Genomic DNA, 20,487 nt, shown 5'->3' with positions numbered 1-20,487 from the left:
GAAGATGTGAACATTAAAAGGTGAAAAAAAAAAGTTTTCCGCTGAGAGATTTTATACATTGGGAGGAAAATCAGAAAGACAAGTGGATTATCATAAATACAGAGTGGAACAGGGTTTAGTGCAGGGATTAAATACACTGGAAGGGCATCAAAGTTCTAAAATAATACGGCCATCCCAGTGAATAAAAACTTAGGTCATTATTTAGGAGACCTAGTACAGTCATTTAAAAGAGAAAGAATGAAAGGAACAACAGAAACTACCAGATAGCAAAAACAAAACCACTGCACCAGATAAAGTCCAGACCAGGCTCCAAAAATATAATGCAAGAAATCCAAGCAGGCAAAGGACACGCACAGCATAAAACCAAACAATTTATTTAGTAAAAAAAAAAAAAAAAATGTAAGAGCTTTCACAAAGTACTCCTATGCTTCAGACATAAAATTCTATCACAAGCCTAAACATTTTAAACACTAAACCAATCAGTGCTAGCAACCTTTTTCCCTCCAATTAAGTAATTAGTGGAAACCAATTGATTTAAAGTAACCTAACACTTAAGCAAAATAAGTACATTTTTAGTATGTGCAAAATAAGTACATTTTTAATATCACGCATCACGCAGTATGCATCCTACATATGTATTCAAAAATATTTTGAAAGGACAGGCTCTACGTACTTCTAGACTTACCAAAGACAGTGCGTAGCCTTATTAAAGAAAGAAAGAGTTTAGGGTTAGAGGATATACTGAGGCTGAATGTGATGAACATTTACAAATGGCCTATAGGGAAAGGGAAGGTAGAGGTAAACCTCATTTCTCAGAAAGGAGTATGCCACTGGTTAACAGGATGGATGGTTACCACAAAAAGAATGTAGATTATGTCTACCTTATACCACTGACAATAAGAAAGTTATGGATATTATACATAAGAATTGGCATGTCCTAACAGCAAATAATGGATTATCATAAATACAGAGTGGAGCAGAGTTTAGTGCAGGAATTAAATACACTGGAAGGCAAGGGAGCCCGCAGGATTTTTTGCAGGGGGGTGCAAACCCAGAGCCCCACCCACATAGCTCACCCTGCCCCCTGCCAACACAGCCCCGCCCAAGTCCACCAACCCAAGCCCCGCCCACACAGCCATTCCAGTGTCCCATTACTTGGCTATATCTCCCCATTTACTGTAGACACTGTTCAAATCTGTGTGCATACTGTTTTATGCTTTAGTTCTACAATGATTACAGGCAGTTGGATTTAATTTACAACTTTTATTTCAAACATTATAGCCCAAACACTGAGACATTTACTAAACCTAAACAAAGCAATAGTCTTACAATGAAAACAGACTTGGCATTAAAGCTTCTCTACTTTTGAAACTCACATTCAATGAAACAGCATTGAAACCCACATTCAAAGAAAATGCATCTGGCCAGTGGCAGGTTATTTACCTTTGAACTGTTTTCAAGCAATAGGCTCCTTGCACACCGTTAGGGCCATGCAAAAGTTATTAGATTTACCTGATTGTATTAATTATAATATATAATTGAATTATATCCCTTGTATTATACAGCAGCACTTGTTTGAGTGACTCTGCTGAAGTAAAAGTAATCTGAATAATTCCACATTAAAGATATCTGAAACTAATGAAGATGTTGTTGCTGTATATTTCAGTGTTTCATTTACAAATTCAGTGCCTGTTGCCGTCAAAGAATAAATTGCCTATGTTAAATTAAAAAAAATGGTAAGCTGGTATATTGCAATAGAAAATGGATGACAAGCTGAAAAACAGGTTCATAGTTATTAGGCATCTCATCCAAAGGAGGGCATCCTGAGGACTGCAACATACAAATGTATATGCTGTAGGAATAGAACCTCAAGCCTTTACATTAAGATGCAAGTATTCTACTTGTGGTGCTACTAACATAGCTTTAAAACGTTATACCACAATAGAGATACCATTTGCTAAACAAAACAGTTGCACATTGTAAATAGACTTGGCATGAGCAGCAGTGAACTTAGCTTCCCTTAAAACTCACAGTTCCTTGAAAATGCACTTGAAAATTCCACCTGTTAACTCTAACTTGGGCATTTCACTTTCTCACAAACATACCATACCCTCAAGGCCTCAACCTTAGTGCAAGAAATCTGGACAAAGCCTAAAATAAATAGGGACAGATTATAAATATGGCTCTCAGAAACTTAGAAAATTGCAAGAGTAACAGGATTTGTGTTGGTATGCATTTTTCTAAATGACATGACATCTAAAACTGAAATGTCTCATTTAGCAACTTCAATCCTTTTTAGGAGGAATATGGGGCAAAAATCTGGACAGCTGAGGGGTATGCTACCTCCCTCTAATACACACACCAAATAATTCTGGTCAGACAAATTAGTTCTGGGAAGGTTGCACTGAACGGCACCGTGCTTGAGCTGAAGTGGGTGAAATCCTGGTAGCCAGTGATAACTGATCTGCAGCTCAGCATTGTGGAGCATTAAAGCATTTTTAGCAGAGCATTGTTTCATCACTACCTATTGTGTTTGCACATAAGCTGTAGTTATTTTAAACATTTGCCTTTTTGATTACTACAGAGTACATTTACCCACCAGAGCTATTGTGTTTTGACTTCAGTGTGGAGCTAGTTGTTGCAGGGCTTGGCTTTTAAATAAGGTAGCAATGCTTATTTACCATATACCATTAAAGCCACCCTGACCCAACTACAAGTGTACTAACACACAGACACTGCTATAAGACACTGGTCTGCAATAAAATGTAATGAGCTTCTGAAAATACTGTAATCCTGTCCTTTTATTACAATGAATATAAAATACTTCGAAATAAGGTAAAAAAGCTCATAATCTTAGACCGACAAAACTACTTTTCCACACTTCAAAATAATAAAATCAAACCCTCAGAAATTTTGGAAAGGTATCTCTACTCTACTTAACCCCAGCAAACCAGATACCCCTACCCCAGACCCAAACGCTCCTGACCAAGACTTGGCTACCCAATTTAACTCTTTTCATTGAATCCATTTCCAAATTAACGCCATCTTTCTCTAACACCACTACACTGCTACTACTTCCTCATTCCCATCTACTAACTCCCATCCCTCCACTCCTCCTACTACTTCATCAGCTTCATCTGCCCCTAATTCTCCCTCTTCACACTCTCTCATTTAAACCTATACCCAACTTCTACTATAAAGAAATTCCTTATGAAACTGAAGCCATGCACCAATGCTCCTGATAACATCCCTTCTTACTTTCTTGGCAAAGCTGCTGAAGCAATCGCTTACCCTATTAGCATTTTAATCAACTGCTCTATCCAAGAATGTATAGTACCCCAAGTCTGGAAAAGGGCCTTTACCATACCTCTACATAAAAGGTGGCAACAACAACAATGTTACTAATTTCCGCCCCATCGCTATTCTGTCCCCCATCTCTAAACTCCTAGAAAAGTGTATCCAACTACAACTCCTTCCACATCTCTTAGATAATCACCTACTAACTCCCACACATGGAGTCAGACCACATCATAGCATTATGACCGCCCTCCTCTCCTTCCTTGAAACTGTAAATAAAGCCCGCGACTCTGGCCAAATTGTTTCTACCCTACTACTCGACCTCTCTAAGGCTTTTGACACACTCTCACAGCCTGCTACTAACTAAACTTTACCCATCTCCCTCCTCCTTGAACTGGTTCTCCAGCTACTTATCTAACAGATCTCAAGCAGTCAAATGGAAAAAGGCCACCTCCTCATTTCTAAATACTCCTACTGGGGTACCCCAGGGCTCTATACCGAGTCCCCTTCTCTTAAATATATTTATAAATGATTTCCGCAACTCTATCCCATTCTCAGACATCATCCAATATGCTGATGATTCTGCTATTATCTGCGCTGCCACCTCTATCCCCTCACTCCTAAAACTGACTCAAGATGCTTTTACAACAACTGAGCAATGGATGAAAAGGAATCACCTAGCACTCAATGCCTCTAAAACCAAATTAATGTTATTCATCCCCACTAAGGCAACTTCTTTCAATATAAACACATTCCACATCTCTAGACAAAATAATCTACTCCTGGAACTGGTGTCAGAGACCAAGTTACTTGGGGTCCAAATTGATACCAGCTCAAATTCAACTCCCACCTACAGTTAAATATCAAGAAAACCCGGTATGCTTTACTGACAAAATCATTACCTTACACCTGCTACCAAAATCACCCTCTACCTCATTTCTTATCCTCTCCCTTCTCTATGGAGCTCCACTCCTAACTAATCTACAGACCTCCAACACAACTTTCCTCTTGCTACAACAAAATTGCCAAGTTCGCTACCAACCACAAGTCCTCCACCCACCACTGTTCCTCTCTCCAAAACTAAAAATGGCTAGAGCTACCCAGTTATCTCACATATACTCAACTAAATCTTGCACATAAGCTCATTTTCAACCCTCCCTTTGTCCCTCCCTTTCATCAGCCTTTAAAATGCACCTTCCTGCAAGAGTATCAAGATCCAACAATCAAAATCTATTAGAAGTATATAAACCAACTAGTCCCCAGGCAAAATCTTCTCCTTGCATGCCTTTGGAATTCCCTACCACCTTCCATTCGCACCACCCCAACCATTTTATATTTAAAAGATCTCTTCACTCACATCTAGTATCCCAGTGGGAATGCTCTTGCTCCCACACCACATAACACTTGCAAACTCCATCTTCTTTCTTCCTCTGTTTCCTCCTGCAACTTTCCTAATTACCCACCCTAACTCATACATATTATTATTCCTAGAATAATCAGAAAGAATATACTAGGCCACACTTCCCAAGTATTGCTTCCCTAATACGTTATTGCTTCTCAGTACTTTTGTGCATTGCTTCCTAATATGTTATTATTCCTCAATATTGTCATGAAATGCTTCCAAATATGTTGTTATTTCTCAGTGCTTTTGTGCTAAATTTCCCTTTAGTCTGTATTACCTATTAATTTCATCACTAGATTGTACTCGCTCTAGTTGTATTATTTTCAAATTGTTATTTCTTGTATGATTAACTTCTGTGTAATTGTATAATTTGTATATCTATTAATAACCTACTTAGTTTTGGAGCTTTTCTCCCCAGGACTCCATTGAAAACGGGTTCATTTGGCCCAATGGACTATCCTGGCAAACCAACTGCAAATAAAATAAATAAAACTGTCATATGCATTTCAATACCCAAGGCTTATACATTATCTAGTCATGTAAATATTCTCTGCATGGCAACAACGAAAAGGCTTTCAATGCTGGTAATTCTTTAACAATATACTTACTAAAGCTTACTTGCATCTTACAATATCCGACAAGCTTACTAAAGCTTACTTGCATCTTACAATCTCCGACAAGCTTACCTGATCTTCATTAAACCATGGCTACTTAAACAGAGCAACAGGGCACTGTGACAGCATACAGTTCCAGAATAAGAAGCATAAATCAACAGTACAAAAATCTGATAGAAAACCAGAACATTTTGCAAAATCAAGGACAGATGAAAAGCCACGGTCGTATTTGTGATCTACTTTGGATGGGATACTCTGCACATTTACACTGCATAACTGCTCCTTGCCTTCCATGGACACATCCAGAGCCACTACAATGGGGAGAGTGGGGTGCAATAAGTATGTCACAATTTGAAATGTCTCTGGCAATAAGTATGTCACAATTTGAAATGTCTCTGGCTGACAGTGATGGCTCTGACACTCATACCTCTCAACTTCAGAGCAAGAAATCTGGACAAAGCCATACATAGAACTAGAAGTGTGACAAGCCCAAAAATAAGGCCAATTTTTAAATATTGCTCTTATAACTTAAACAGGTAGATCTTGCATTAGTACAAGTTTTCTGAAGGGTATGAAATCTGAAACTCAAATGTCTGCCATTATTTTCTAACTTCAATCTTTAATGACTTGCCACTAATTTGCCAGAAAAACACAATTTTATGAAAAACGGACCAAAATGTGATGCAAAAATACCTGTCAAAAAGGGACACCTTTTTAATATTAACAGTTAACTTGAAGCAGCTAACAAAATAAGAGCATCCACATGCATTTCTGAAATAAAGGTAATCTATAAGTGATCATTACAGTTATATATAATTGTAAACCCTCCACATTTTCTTCCAAAATTGCCATTTTGGAGGAGGGATTATTAGGGGAGAGCAACATTTTGAGCCAGAATTGGGGACAATTGAGATGTTTGGATATTCCTAATCTACAAAGTGATTTGCACGTACCTCTCAACCTCTTAATGCAGGAAATCTGAACAAGGCCAAATATATTGGGGAACATACAAACACTACTAAAAATTGCTCTTGTATAAACGTAAAGACAGTCTTGCATTAGCATGCATTTTTCTGAAGGTTATGACATCTGAAACTCAATGTCTGTCATTTAATGGCTTCATTCCTAAATGATTTGCTAGAAAATCACAAATTTGAGAACAAACCAAAATAAGCAGCAAATATCTATTCATTCTGCAAAGATATGGACAACTGAGAGGTATAGTTCAACCGGGATGTCTGAGCTTGCTACCCCTCACAAAATCATGGTCAAATGGAGCCTCCCCTGCAGCCATTCCAATGTCCCATTTATCATAAACACTAATGTGCATACTGCTTCACTTCTGCGATGATTTAGGATTTCATTTGAAAGTTTTATTTTGCATTTTACAGCACAAACCCTAATACATATCTGTTAAAGCAATGCAGTCTCACAATGAAAATAGACCAACATTAAAACTTCTCTGCTCTTGAAACTCGCATGCATTGAAACAGCACTGAAACCCACTTTCAGAGAAAATACATTTTGCCAATGGCAAATATTAACTCTGGGCTGTCTACAAAATCATAGGCCCCTCGAACATAACATACACATGCTCTTCGATACACCTTCCTGACTGTATTACATTATATTCCTTGTACAATACAGTACAGTTGTTAGAGGGCATTTTAAATTTATTGTTTTGAACATTTTTCCAGTAAACAATGAAACAAAAAGCATCCACTAATGACAAAACTGCCCAATTCAGAACATTTCCATCATAAAAAGTCTACTCAAGTCCACCAGTATCAGTAAAAAATATACACAATCTCTGAAGTAGTAAACTCATTGAAAAAATTTGTAACTAATAAAGAGGTTGCTGCTAGCAAACACTTTATATGTCATTGTTTAATCTACAAATAAAGTGCCTGTTACTCTTGAAGAATAAATTGCTTTTGTTGCATGCAATAAAAAAATGAAAAGCTAGTAATACCGCAATAGGGAATGGATAGCAAACTGTTAACAGGTTCATAGTTACTAGGTATCTTTGCCAAAAGACTGCAGCATCCACCCCCTTTACAACACAATACAGCATCAGCAATGCATTTACCTACTGTGGGAGTAGAACCCACAGCCTTCAGCATCTAAAGCAAGTACACTATCTGTTGTGCTATTAACAATGCAAGCAGACTAAACACAAGCAGCACTAAACTTTTGCTCCCCTGCAGCTCTCAGCTCCTTGTAAAATCTACTCCGACACCCAGCTGTATCTCTGAACTTTTCAGCACAAGAAATCTGGAAAAAGCCAAAATTTATTGGGGGGGGGACAAAAGGCCAAAAACTAGGGACACATTTTAAACATTGCTTGTATAATGTTTGAAAGTTGCTAGAATAAAATGCTGCGTTACCACCATACATTTCACTGCCACGCCTTGAACCCAGGGGACCCGTGCAAAACAGTCAGAGCAACATACCACTACGCCAAATAAACTGTTTTGTGAAAGAGGAAGACTGAAACTTAAATAGCTACCATTTAGTGAATTCAGTTCTCACCATAGCACAGCTGTCAGCCTCTTAGCACAAAAGACCTGAACAAAGCCAATAATGGGCGACTACTACAACCACCAAACATTCAGTGAATTCAGTTCTCACCATAGCTCTCAACCTCTTAGCAAATAACACCCGGACAAAGCCAGTAATGGGAGAATATAGCCCCAAACATATTCAGTGAAATCAGTTCTTACCATAGCTCTCAACATTAGCAAAAAACCTGGATGAAGCCAATAAATACCTGAACAAAGCCAATACTGGGTGAATACAGCCCTCAAACATATTCAGTGAATTCAGTTCTTACCATAACTCTCAACCCTAGCACAAAACCTGGACGAAGCCAATAATGGGGGGGGGGGATACAGTCCCAAACACAGGGATACATTTCAAATATCCATCTTGTACACTTAGAAAATTGCTAGAATAAAAGCTTTTGTTAACATACACTTTCTGAAGAATATGAAGTCTGACAAGTGTCCATTTTTTTTAACTTTTGTTAACCAGGAAAGTCTGACTTTGGAAAAAAAAAAAAAAAAAAAAAAAAAAAAAGCTAAGTTTTAGCAGAGGCCCAGGGAGAAACACTCCAGACAGCCAAGAATAAAACCAGAGAACATGTAGCTGTCAGGCAACAAGGACACAAATGCAGAAACCACAGATTTTATGAGGAACAGAAAAAGTATGAGGGAAAATCCTGCAACATTTTCACAAATGGTGGTGGGTAGGGAATTCAGGCTCTTGCCACTTGGGCCCAAGGTACAGGGTTCAAGCCTTATTCACTACCCACCACCATGTACACCTGGGGCATTTTACACACACACACACCGCTCCCATCTTCCGGTCGTCAGGTCCCGCTCCCATCTTCTCTCTTCCTGAAAGTGCTGCCGCTTGCTAGGTCCCGCCTGTGTGAGTTCTCGCTCACAAACCTTAAACTGACAACGATGATGTCAGCACGCCTGCGACTGGACTATTTGGACTCCTTCTTAAAGGAGAATGTGCGTAAAAAAAAAAAAAAAAAAAACTTTTTTTTTTAATTATCTAGCCGTAGCCGATTCCAGGGGGGTGCAAGTGCACCCCCTTGCACCTGCCTGCGGGCGCCCTTGCTGGAAGGGTAGATAGGATAGGATAGAGCAATTGTGGGGACATATCCAAAAGTTACTTATAAAAATGTGAAATCACTAAAACGTATGCTTTGCCATAGAACTGGTATGGTAACCAGCAAAACTATTTCTAAGAGGCAAGGAACATTTGGTTGTAGACATTGCCATTTTTGCAAGTATATTGCCAATAAGAACATTTTTATACATCCTGATACAATAAAGAATAGGTTTGCTACCATAATTTCGAATCCAACTCCGTCGACCGCATTATGTTCGAACACGGAAAGTCGAACATGGCAATGTCGAACTTCAAAAGCAAGCCTAGGAATGGGTTTTAACATGGGTCGAGATAGGTGTTCACTGCTATTGCCGAACTACAAACCTCGCCCCATCTCGACCCATGTTAAAACCCGTTCCTAGGCTTGCTTTTGAAGTTCGACATTGCCATGTTCGACTTTCTGTGTTCGAACATAGTGCGGTCGACGGAGTTGGATTCGAAATTATGATAGTAAACCAAAGAATATACAGTGGATATAAAAAGTTTACACACCCCTGTTAAAATGCCAGGATATAAAAAAATAAGACCACAATAAATCATTTCAAAACTTTTCTCACCTTTAATGTGACTATAACCTGTACAATTCAACTGAAAAACAAACTAATTTGTTAGGGGAAAAATATAAAAAATAAAAAAAAGTACAATAAGCTGGTTGCATAAGTGTGCACACCCTTAAACTAATACTTTGTTGAAGCATCTTTTGATTCAAGTACAGCATTCAGTCTTCTTGGGTACACACCTGCCATCAATTAAAGAGACTGATTAATCCCAAATAAAGTTCAGCTGTACTAGTAGGATTTTCCTGACATTTACTCAGTTGGCTGCTACAGCAAAAGGCATGGTTCGCAGAGACTTTACAAAGCATCAAAGGGATCTCATTGTTGAAAGGTATCAGTTAGGAGAAGGTACAAAAAAATTTTCCATAGCATTGGATATATCATGGAACAGAGTCAAACAGTGGAGAAAATATGGGACAACAGTGACGTTGCAAAGAACTGAACGTCCCTCCAAAATTGATGAAAAGACAAGACGAAAAGTGGTTAGGGAGGCTGCCAAGCGACCTACAGCAACACTGAAGGAGCTGCAGGAATTTCTGGCAAGTACTGCTTGTGTACTACATGTGACAACAATCTCCCGTATTCTCCATATGTCTGGGCTACGGGGTAGGGTTGCAAGACAGAAGCCTTTTCTTACACAGAAAAACATTCAGGCCCAGCTAAAAATGTTTTCAAAACAATACATTAAGTCTCCCAAAAGCATGTGGGGAAATGTGTTATGATCTGATTCAACCAAGGCTGAACTTTTTGGCCACAATTCTAAAAGGTATGTTTGGCACAAAAACAACACTTCCCATCACCAAAAGAACACCATCCCCACAGTGAAGCATTGTGGTGGCAGTATCATGCATTGGGGTTGCTTTTCTTCAGCTGGAACTGGGGCTTTAGTCAAGGTGTAGGGAATTATGAACAGTTCCAAATACCAGTCACTTTTGGCTCAAACCTTCAGGCATCTGCTAGAAAGCTGAAGATGAAGAGGAATTTCACCTTTCAACACAACAATGCCCCGAAGCATACATCCAATTAACAAAAGAATGGTTTCACCAGAAGAAAATTAAAGTTCTTGAATGGCGCAGCTAGAGCCCAGACCTAAATCCAATAGAAAATCTGTGGGGTGACCTGAACAGAGCTGTGCACAAGAGATGCCCTCACAATCTGACAGATTTGGAGCGCTTTTGCAAGGAAGAGTGGGCAAATACTGCCAAGTCAAGATGTGCCATGCTAATAGACTCCTACTCAAGAAGACTGAATGCTGTAATTCAAAGTATTAGTTTAAGGGTGTGCACACTTATGCAACCAGCTTATTGTACATTTTTTATTTTTTATATTTTTCCCCTAACACATTTGTTTGTTTTTCAGTTGAATTGCACAGGTTATAGCTCACATTAAAGGTGGGAAAAGTTTTGAAATGATTTACTGTGGTCTCATTTTTTTGTATCATAAAAACCTGGCATTTTAATAGGGGTGTGTAAACATTTTATATCCACTGTATTTTTAGGCATTGTGCTGATTGTTCAACTGCTGATGTTATATATTTAGCTCAATGTGTTCAATGTTTTAAGTTCTATGTTGGTATGACTACTAGACCACTGAGGGATATGATCAGGGAACATACATATTACAGCAACATTGGAGACACCAGAAGTGCTGTTGCCAAACATATTGCTGAAGAAGGTATTTATTTATTTATTTATTTATTTATTTTATTTATCATTTGTTGACCGGGAAAGTCCGACTAGGTTCCACAGAGCCTGTTTTCAGCGGAGGCCCGGGGAGAAATGCTCCAGATGCATGTCTTTGGAACCATCCATAGACTTGTATTTTTCATCATAGAGATTTTGCCAACCTCTATAATCACTCAAACCCTTTTAAAAGGGACAGAAGGCTTAGTTATATTTGCTAACCCTCCCCCCTTTTTAATACACTCTCTTTGCCTTGGATGTTAGGTATACATCTTTTCATAGTAGTTATAGGTATGTCTGCTTATATATATATATATATATATATATATATATATATATATATATATATATATATACACATATACATATACACATACACCTCATACATTATTTATTTATTTATGCTTATATTTTCTGTTTTTGTGTTTTATATATATATATATATATATATATATATATATATGGTCTATATTGAATCAGCGAACGCTTAAAAAAGCGAATACTGATTCATCGACCTTATTTCAGTGAACGCTGAAAATCCCGAACACCCGGAACAGCAAATTTTTTCTCAGGGAAAAAAATCTCTGGGCCGGTTTTGGGAGTTTGCCGTTTCCTCTACTGTGGTGCGATCCCGGAGTTGGTATATTTAAGTGGGGGGCGAAGCTCCCCACAATAAATACTGTTCATAGGTAGGTACTAGGCTATCTGCCCGAGGGCATTTATAAGCCTAGCCAGAGTGTGTCAGCTTTCGCCACCCCATTGATTTATTAACTGAGCCTCTGACAAGAAGAGCTAATGAAGTGATCCCAAGGGTGTAATTTCAGTTAAGTTTCTTTTTTTTTTGTTTTGTAGAGCAGCGAAAAAAATTGCTGTTCCAAGTGTTCGGCATTTTCAGCGTTTGCTGAACTAGGGTTGATGAATAAGCGTTCGCTTATTTAATATAGACCCTATATATATGGTACTTGCGTATTATTGCAACAGCACACTGTTAGTTTTCAAGGCATTCTCGGCAACATTCTATTCAACGTGCCGCCGAGAATGCTGAGAGTCTGTGTGGTTGTGAAAATACCTAAACCATACTCTCTTAGCCAGCCTGCAGAAGCCCTGAGGCAGTCGGTTATGCAGACCATCCCTCAGGAAACAGTTGAGAGTATCTTCCATCTTCTTCCAGGCTAAAAAACACACTGGATCCCTGAAAAACTATGCAAATTATTGATGTCAATTAATTTTCATTCTCAGTGACTGTATGATACTGCTGACATCATTCTCAGCGATGTTACTGAAGTAACTCATGTCCTGAAAAGCGGTTGTTCATTTCTCTGTTTATAGCCAACAGTTTACCCCAGTACTGGCAACGGCACAAAACAGTCACTGCATACAAGCTAATAGTCAAATGTCTGCATAACCCTCTAGCTTCCTTCTCCAAAATGTGTAACACTACCTATTGCAATCTTACAGATAGCTTTCACATAGCTGTCACCCAATCAGGGATAAATTTACATGTATTTACATTACATTTGTTGACCGGTATAGTTTTTATGGGTATGCTTATTAAAACCACTTTCAGTTTTCTACTTGCATGCTTATTAAAGCCACTTGCAGTTTTCTACTTGCCATTTTGCTTTTATGTTGTGCCCTTCTGTTTTTATAGCTGATATTCCATTTTGAAAAGGTTTACAGTACATTGGCCTTTCCTTGTTTGATTGCCGTGTTTTTACTGTACACAGGCGGGAAAGTAATGCTTATGAAAACCAGTTGCATTTTTCATTGTTTCAATGACGTGTTTTCTACTGTACACACGCGGGAGGGGTATGCTTATTAAAACCACTTGCAGAATTCTACTTGCCGTTTCCTTTTTCTGAAAGGTGAGTGGGGTAAAAACTAGTAACATATTATGGCAACCACTTACTGTCAGCATTCACGTCATTCTCGGCAGCACATTATTTAACTGACAATGGAATGTTGCAGAGAATGCCTTGAATGCTAACAGTGTGTGGTTGCGATAATACGCAAGTACCATACATATATATATATATATATATATATATATATATATATATATATATATATATATATATATATATTATGTTAGCAGCATTTAGCTATGATGTTTGGTTTTGTTTACATTTATTTTTCATATATTTTCTGTTTGTTTGTGTGTTTGTTTTTTGAACATTTAAGTAGATTGAGGAGTGTTCATGTAGCAGTTCAAGCTTTTTATTTTAAACTTCCCATAAGGTGTATCCTTAGTTAACTATGTGGATGGCAAGACTGTTTCAGCCTTTGTTGATGCAGTTCTGCATTACATTTTCCAAAACATCAGTATATTTGCAACAACATGATGAAATAGTTTATGTATGATGCATATTTATAATGTTTAGATATCTGTAGTAGATGTCTTATTTATTACATCTGAGATCTATTATATAAGCTGTGGTTGGAACCTACTAAAAATGTACTTATTTTGCTGAAGTGTTAGGTTACTTTAAATCACTTTGTTTCCACTAACTACTCAATTGGAGGGGAAAAGGTTGCTAGCAATGATTGGTTCAACAGTGTTTAAAATGTTCAGGCTTGTGATACAATTTTATGTTTGATGAAGGGTAAGGAGTACTATGCGAAAGCGCTTAAATGTTTTTTACTAAATAAATTGTTTGGTTTTATGCCGTGCATGTCCCTTGCCTGCTTGAATTTCTTGCAGAAACTACCAGATGTTAGATGACATATTTTAAACATTGTTGAGAAACACTAGAAAGGCATCAGTAGTTACAATATTAGCTGCAAAAATAACAGAAAATTAATGTACAAATATTATGAACTGACCTTACTTGCATGAACTACTTCTAAACTGCTTATGGACTCATAAAAAGTTGCATGACAAGTATAGGACTCAGAGGAGGTTAGAAAGGATTGTAAAGAGGGATTGGATAAGCAATTCACAAAGAAATGAGAGGGTAAACTTATGGCTCCCAAATATGCAACAAAGTCTAGAAGATTTAGGATCTTTGCTTGGAAGTATCTGCATAGGTATTTTATACCCCAAGGATACTCCAAAGAATTTCCCTCAGGTAGATTGCAAATGTTGGAGATGAGATGTGATGGGGAAGAAAGAGGTAATTGGGAACATATTTTTGGGAGTGTAGTGAGTTAGCAGAAATTCCCTACAGAGTACTCTGTCAGAAATATTGGGTGAACAAATTGTTGTGAGGAAATGACTTTTTTTGAGCTGTGATACAGACTCAGAATTGCCTAGTCATAGTAAGCCCTGTCAGAATTTAAATCTGGTTACTGCCAAAAAAAGCATTTACTAGAAAATGGAAATCAAATTGCAAACCATCTGTACTAGAAGTAGTAAATATAGTTACAGAGATAAAAGAACTGGAAGTGGGATATTTAGAAAAGGGTAGGAGCAAATTATGTAGAAAACAATGGAAATTATGGGAAAAATGCATGCATAATACTGTTTTGGATGAGGAAGAATGAGGTTTAAGGGAAGGCAGGAACAGAATGAGATGAACAATGCTTGACTGACAATGACTGTACAGAAGGCTATAAGTGATGTACAATGTTTTTAACTGAAAATAGGTCAATATGGTTTGTTTTCATTTATATGAAAATGTATGATTACTGAATTATCACTTACCACATAGGTAAATATTTTTAAACAAGAAACAACTGCTTATGGACTGATAACTGCCCACATGATGAGAGTGTTATTTTATGTGAAAGACTACAAAAATGTTATCCTACAGAGTAAGCAGTTACTGAGAGCGAATGGAAAGCAAAGTAAACTGCATCAGTGAAAAGTAACAGCCAAATGTAGGCAACATGAATTTCACCATTTTTACATAGGTTCATAGGTAGGTACTAGGCTATCAGCCCAAGGGCGTAGGTAAGCCTAGCCAGCAAGGTTCCATGGCTTACGCCACCCAAGAAAGTTATTTTTCTGTGCCACTGTCGAGCAGAGACACAGAAGTGATCCCCGGGGTGTATTTCCTATTTCCCATCCACTCATCAAGATTTTTCTTGAAGAGTGCTAATGAAGAACTTTGCTTGACATAGATGGGTAGCTTGTTCCAGAGTATAGGAAGTCTCTGGGAGAGGAAACTATCCCTCCAGCATGTCCTGTGTATTGTGGTGACAAGGTTTAGGGCCCTAGAGCTCGGAGGGAATGGGATTTCTTTAGGTGTAGCATGTCCAACAGCTGTGGGTTTGACATAGCTTGATATGTTAGACAGAGATCACCTCGGACTAGGCAATATGCTACGGAGTAAAGCTGGAGTTTGTTGAGGTGGTCAGTGTAGGGCATTTGTTTGAGGCCAGTAATCCTCTTTGTGAGGTACTTCAGTGGCCTTTCCAGCTGCTGCAGATGTCTTGTGAGGTACATTCCAAAAGGAGTGTTGTACTCTACAATGGGTCTAATGAGTGACGAGTAGAGTGGAACAATTACCTCTTTTTTCTGGATGACCTTTTATGATGAGGTGTGCCACGTAGAAGGACTTCCTGACTACTGTGGCGATGTGACTATCAAAGGAGAGACTACTGTCCACCTGGGTCCCAAGGTCTCTTATCACGCATTCGGTGTTAAGTAGATTGCTGCCTATGTGGTAGTTCATGGGTACAGAGTTTTTACCAAAGGGGATGACACTGCCCTTTTTGGCATTGAGCTTGAGGCCATGGCTCTGACACCAGGCATCTGTCTCAATGAGGCCCTTCTGTAGGATGTCCACATCATTTGGGGACTTGACTATAGCTCCTAGTTTGCAGTCATCTGCGAACTTCGTTAGTTAGAGGCCTTCTGTGTTTGGTATCTACATCTCTGAAGTACAGGCTAACAGGAGAGGTCCCAGGACGGAACCCTATGGTACTCCACTTGTCACTGCTTTGAGGTCAGATTTGGAGTTTGCAACTTTTACAATGTGGGTTCTGTCAGTGAGCCAGTTGGCAACCCATCTTGTGACATAGGGATTTATACCTAGTTTAGTGAGTTTAGCTATAATTCCAGAATGGGGGATGGTGTTGAAAGCCTTGGCGAGGTCAAGATAGGCTGTTTGAACCACCTTAACCTCATCCACGGCTTTGGTGACTGCCTCAAAGATGTCGATCAGGTTGAGGAGGCATGATCTGCCTTTCACAAACCCGAACTGGGTGGGAACCCGAGTTTGGAGGTTACCAATGTCTTTGTTTATGAGTTCCATGATGATACGTTCCATGGCCTTGCAGACCAGGCTCGTCAGGCTAATAGGTCGATAGTTCCCGGGATCAGTGGTGGCTCCCCCTTTGTGGAGTGGGATAACTATTGCTGTGCACCATTCAGTGGGCACAAAGCCTAATGCGCGGCTATTATTGAACATGGTGCTTAAGTGGGGAGCCAGTTCGTTCTGGAGTTCGTGTAAAACGCAGCCTGGGATGTTGTCCTGTCCCATGGATGCTATGTTTTTGGCTTTAGAGAGTGCAGCTTTTACCTGCGTAGCTGTGATTACAGGGACTCTGCATTCTTCCTGTATAGATATGCGCCCTTTAGGGGGTGAGAGGGGGGTAAAGTTAGCACTGAACCTATCTGCCAGGATGTTGGCAATATCAGTTGGTTCTGTAATTTTTGTGCCTTTGTGCTGTAACTCAGAGCAGATCTGGGTGTTGCCATCTAGATTCTTGACATAGTTATAGAATGCTTTGTGGTTGTCCTTGGATTTAGTGGCGATTTTGTTTTCATAGCTAGCTTTGGAGGATCTTATAAGGGATCTCAGCTTCTTACTGAGGCTGACCAGGGAGCTCCTCCACTCATGGGATTTTACTCTCTTTTGCAACAGTTTCTTCCTTTTGTTGTACAGTTTGTTTATGGCAGGGGACCACCAGACTGGCTTCCTTTTTTTGGAGGATAGCGTCTTCATTCTATTTGGGATAGCACGATCCATGCACTCGCTTATAGAGTGCATTTGTGTAGGATTCGGCAGTTGTAACTGTATTGCCCATCTGCATGGGTGTCATGAAGTTCACCACTTCTGTCTTAAGAAGCATGAAGTTGGCTTTGGAGAAATTTTTTTACTGTGGTTTCCTTAATGGGGGGTGGGGGCGGGATGTGGATATCAAGGGTGATAAGCTTATGGACGGATCTGACCAACAAGGAGTTGACTTCAGGTGTGGAACACCGGTCACTCATGTTGGTAATGACTAGGTCTAGGATATTGTTGCCTCTGGTGACTACTCATATCATTTGAGTGGGTGCTTGTGATGACAGGACAGCAAAGCTTTAACCAGTACTGCTACAGTTCAGCAGTACAAATCAGCATTTGGTACTGACAGCTGCTTGTGCAAGGATCTCACTGAGCTAAACATGCTGTAATAGATACTGTTGTGATGACACCAACATTTCTCAACAATGTCACACAGGTTGCCGTTGTACTGCTTGAAATTTGCATCATCACACAACACTGGTTCTCCAACATGTACACAAATACCACAATGGGAAAAGCGCCATGATTAAAGCAATACTGCTGCACTATTGTCACGGGGGGGGGGGGGGTATAACAGCTAAGGTGTTTATCTCACAGACACCAGGTACAGAATTTAAGTCTCACCTTTGGTCACCGTTTGGTCATTTGCAGGTATGTGACAGCCTGCAGACTGATTGCCTACTATTTACTTAAAAGGGTCTTTGGTTGACCAGATTTGCTAACGACTGCAAGCTGGATGCAATCATTGAATCCCCCAAAGATGTATTCTTCCCCGCAAATTGAAACACTGATGACAAATAACACAAAAAATACATCACAGTTAAGAGTACATTTTTTTTCTAAAGTAATCAAAGAAAGAGCAAATCTGAATTCAAATCAAATAGAAACTTGAGGAAAACCACAGATCTGTTTTAATTAAGACATGCAAGTAAAGCTAAGTGTGCATGTATCACTGCAACACACATATGTTGTTGTTGTTGTTGTTGTGTCTTTCGGCTTTTCCCGGTTAGGGGTCGCCACAGCGGAACTCCGGTCCGCTAATGACCCACACATATACAGGTGATAAAAAATGTCTGTGAAGCTGGGACACCTGTAATTTGCTACAAAAGATACAAAACAGCCTACTGTATGTATAGTGATCATTTGACATGACTTGCAGACAGACAAAATTCAGTAATGCACTGTTCATATCTAATACGTCCTTTCTAAACACTGACTAACATAATCCTACCACCACCAAGACATTGCAGACAATGGCTTTTGATTAGGTTCATAGGTTCATAGGTAGGTACTAGGCTATCGGCCCTAGGGCCCATACAAGCCTAGCCAAAAAATGTACCCTGGCTTTCGCCACCCAAGAAATTTATTTTCCTGTGCCCCTGTCAAGCAGAGCCACAGAAATGATCCCCGGGGTGAATTTCCCATTTCCCATCCAATCATCAAGATTTTTCTTGAAGAGTGCTAATGAGGAGCTCTGTTTGACATAGATAGGTAGTCTGTTCCAGAGTATGGGAAGTCTCTGGGACAGGAATCTATCCCTCCAGCATGTTCTGTTTATTGTGATGACAAGGTTTAGGTCCCTAGAGCATGTAGCTCGGAGGGATTGGGATTTCTTTAAGTGGAGCATGTCCAACAGCTCTGGGTTTGACATAGCTTTGTATGTTAGGCAGAGATCGCCCCTGAGTAGGCGATATGCGATGGAGTAAAGCTGTAGTTTTTTGAGACGGTCTGCATAGGGCATCCGTTTGAGGCCAGTAATCCTCTTTGTGAGGTATTTCTGTGGTCTTTCCAGTTGTTGTAGATGTCTTGTGAGGTACATACCAAAAGGGGCGTTGTACTCTATAATGGGTCTAATGAGTGATGAGTAGAGGGGAACAATGACCTCTTTTTTTCTGGATGACAATCCTTTTGTGATGAGATGAGCCACGTAGAAGGATTTCCTGACCACTGTGGCGATGTGATTATCAAAGGAGAGACTACTGTCCACCTGTGTCCCAAGGTCTTTTATCACATTTTCGGCATTAAGTAGACTACCAGCTATGTGGTAGTTCATGGGTACAGAGTTTTTACCAAAGGGGATGACAATACACTTTTTGGCATTGAGCTTCAGGTCATGGCTTTGACATCAGGTATCTGTCTCAGTGAGGCCCTTTTGTAGTTTGTCCACATCGTTAGGAGTTTCGATTATGGCTCCTAGTTTGCAGTCATCTGCAAACTTTGTTAGCCAAAGACCTTCTGTGTTGGCCTGCACTTCAGAGAAGTAGATACCAAACAGGAGAGGACCCAGGACTGAACCCTGTGGTACTCCACTTGACACTGGTCTGATGTCGGATTTGGAATCCGCTACTTTCACAGTGTGGGTTCTGTCCGTGAGCCAGATGGCAACCCATCTTGTGACATAGGGATTTATACCTAGTTTAGTGAGCTTATCTATAATTCCAGAGTGGGGGATGGTGTTGAAAGCCTTGGCGAGATCTAGATAAGCTGTGTGAACCATTTTACCCTCATCTATGGCTTTGGTGACTGCTTCAAAGAAGTCAATCAGGTTTAGGAGACATGATCTGCCTTTTACAAATCCAAACTGGGTAGGGTCCAGAGTTTGGAGATTACCAATGTCTTTGTTTATGAGTTCCACGATGATACGTTCCATGGCCTTGCAGACCAGCCTCGTCAGGCTAATGGGGCGGTAGTTCCGGGGGTCCGTCGTGGCTCTCCCTTTGTGGAGTGGGATAACCATTGTGGTGCGCCATTCAGTGGGTACAAAGCCTGAAGTGAGGCTATGATTGAACATAGTACTTAGGTAGGGTGCCAGTTCATACTGTAGTTCATGTAGAATGCAGCCTGGGATATTGTCAGGTCCCATGGATGCTGTGTTCTTGGCTTTGGAGAGTGTGTTTTTAACCTGTGCAGCCGTGATTATAGGAACTTTGCATTCTTCCGGTATAGAGATGGGCCCTCTAGGGGGTGAGAGGGGGGTAAAGTTAGCACTGAACCTATTTGCTAGGATGTTGGCAATATCAGTTGGTTCTGTATATTTAGTGCCATTGTGCTGTAACTCAGAGCAGATCAGAGTGTTCCCATTTAGATTTTTGACATAGCTATAGAATGCTTTGTGGTTGTCCTTAGAGTCAGTGGCAATTTTGTTTTAGTAATTAGCTTTGGAGGATTTTATGAGGGATCTCAGCTTCTTACTGAGGTGGACCAGGGAGTTCCTCCAGTCATGGGATTTTACTCTTTTTTGCAACAGTACCTTACTTCTGTTGTAGAGTTTGTTTATGGCAGAGGACCACCAGATTG

The 20,487-nt window shown here is 39.7% G+C and overlaps 1 protein-coding gene across 2 annotated transcripts in view; it reads right to left on the bottom strand.

The window, feature by feature from the left end:
* ITGA6 (integrin subunit alpha 6) overlaps window positions 1-20,487 on the bottom strand; it is a 1,068,325-nt gene that overhangs the window by 758,288 nt on the left and 289,550 nt on the right. The window lies entirely within an intron of this gene.

This window comes from Protopterus annectens, chromosome 6.part1, assembly GCF_019279795.1.
Source record: "Protopterus annectens isolate FY-2018-M chromosome 6.part1, PAN1.0, whole genome shotgun sequence".
In the NCBI taxonomy this organism is placed as follows: Eukaryota; Metazoa; Chordata; order Ceratodontiformes; family Protopteridae; genus Protopterus; species Protopterus annectens.
Note: the sequence above shows the minus strand (reverse complement) of the source record. Positions and strands in the feature narration are given on the sequence as shown.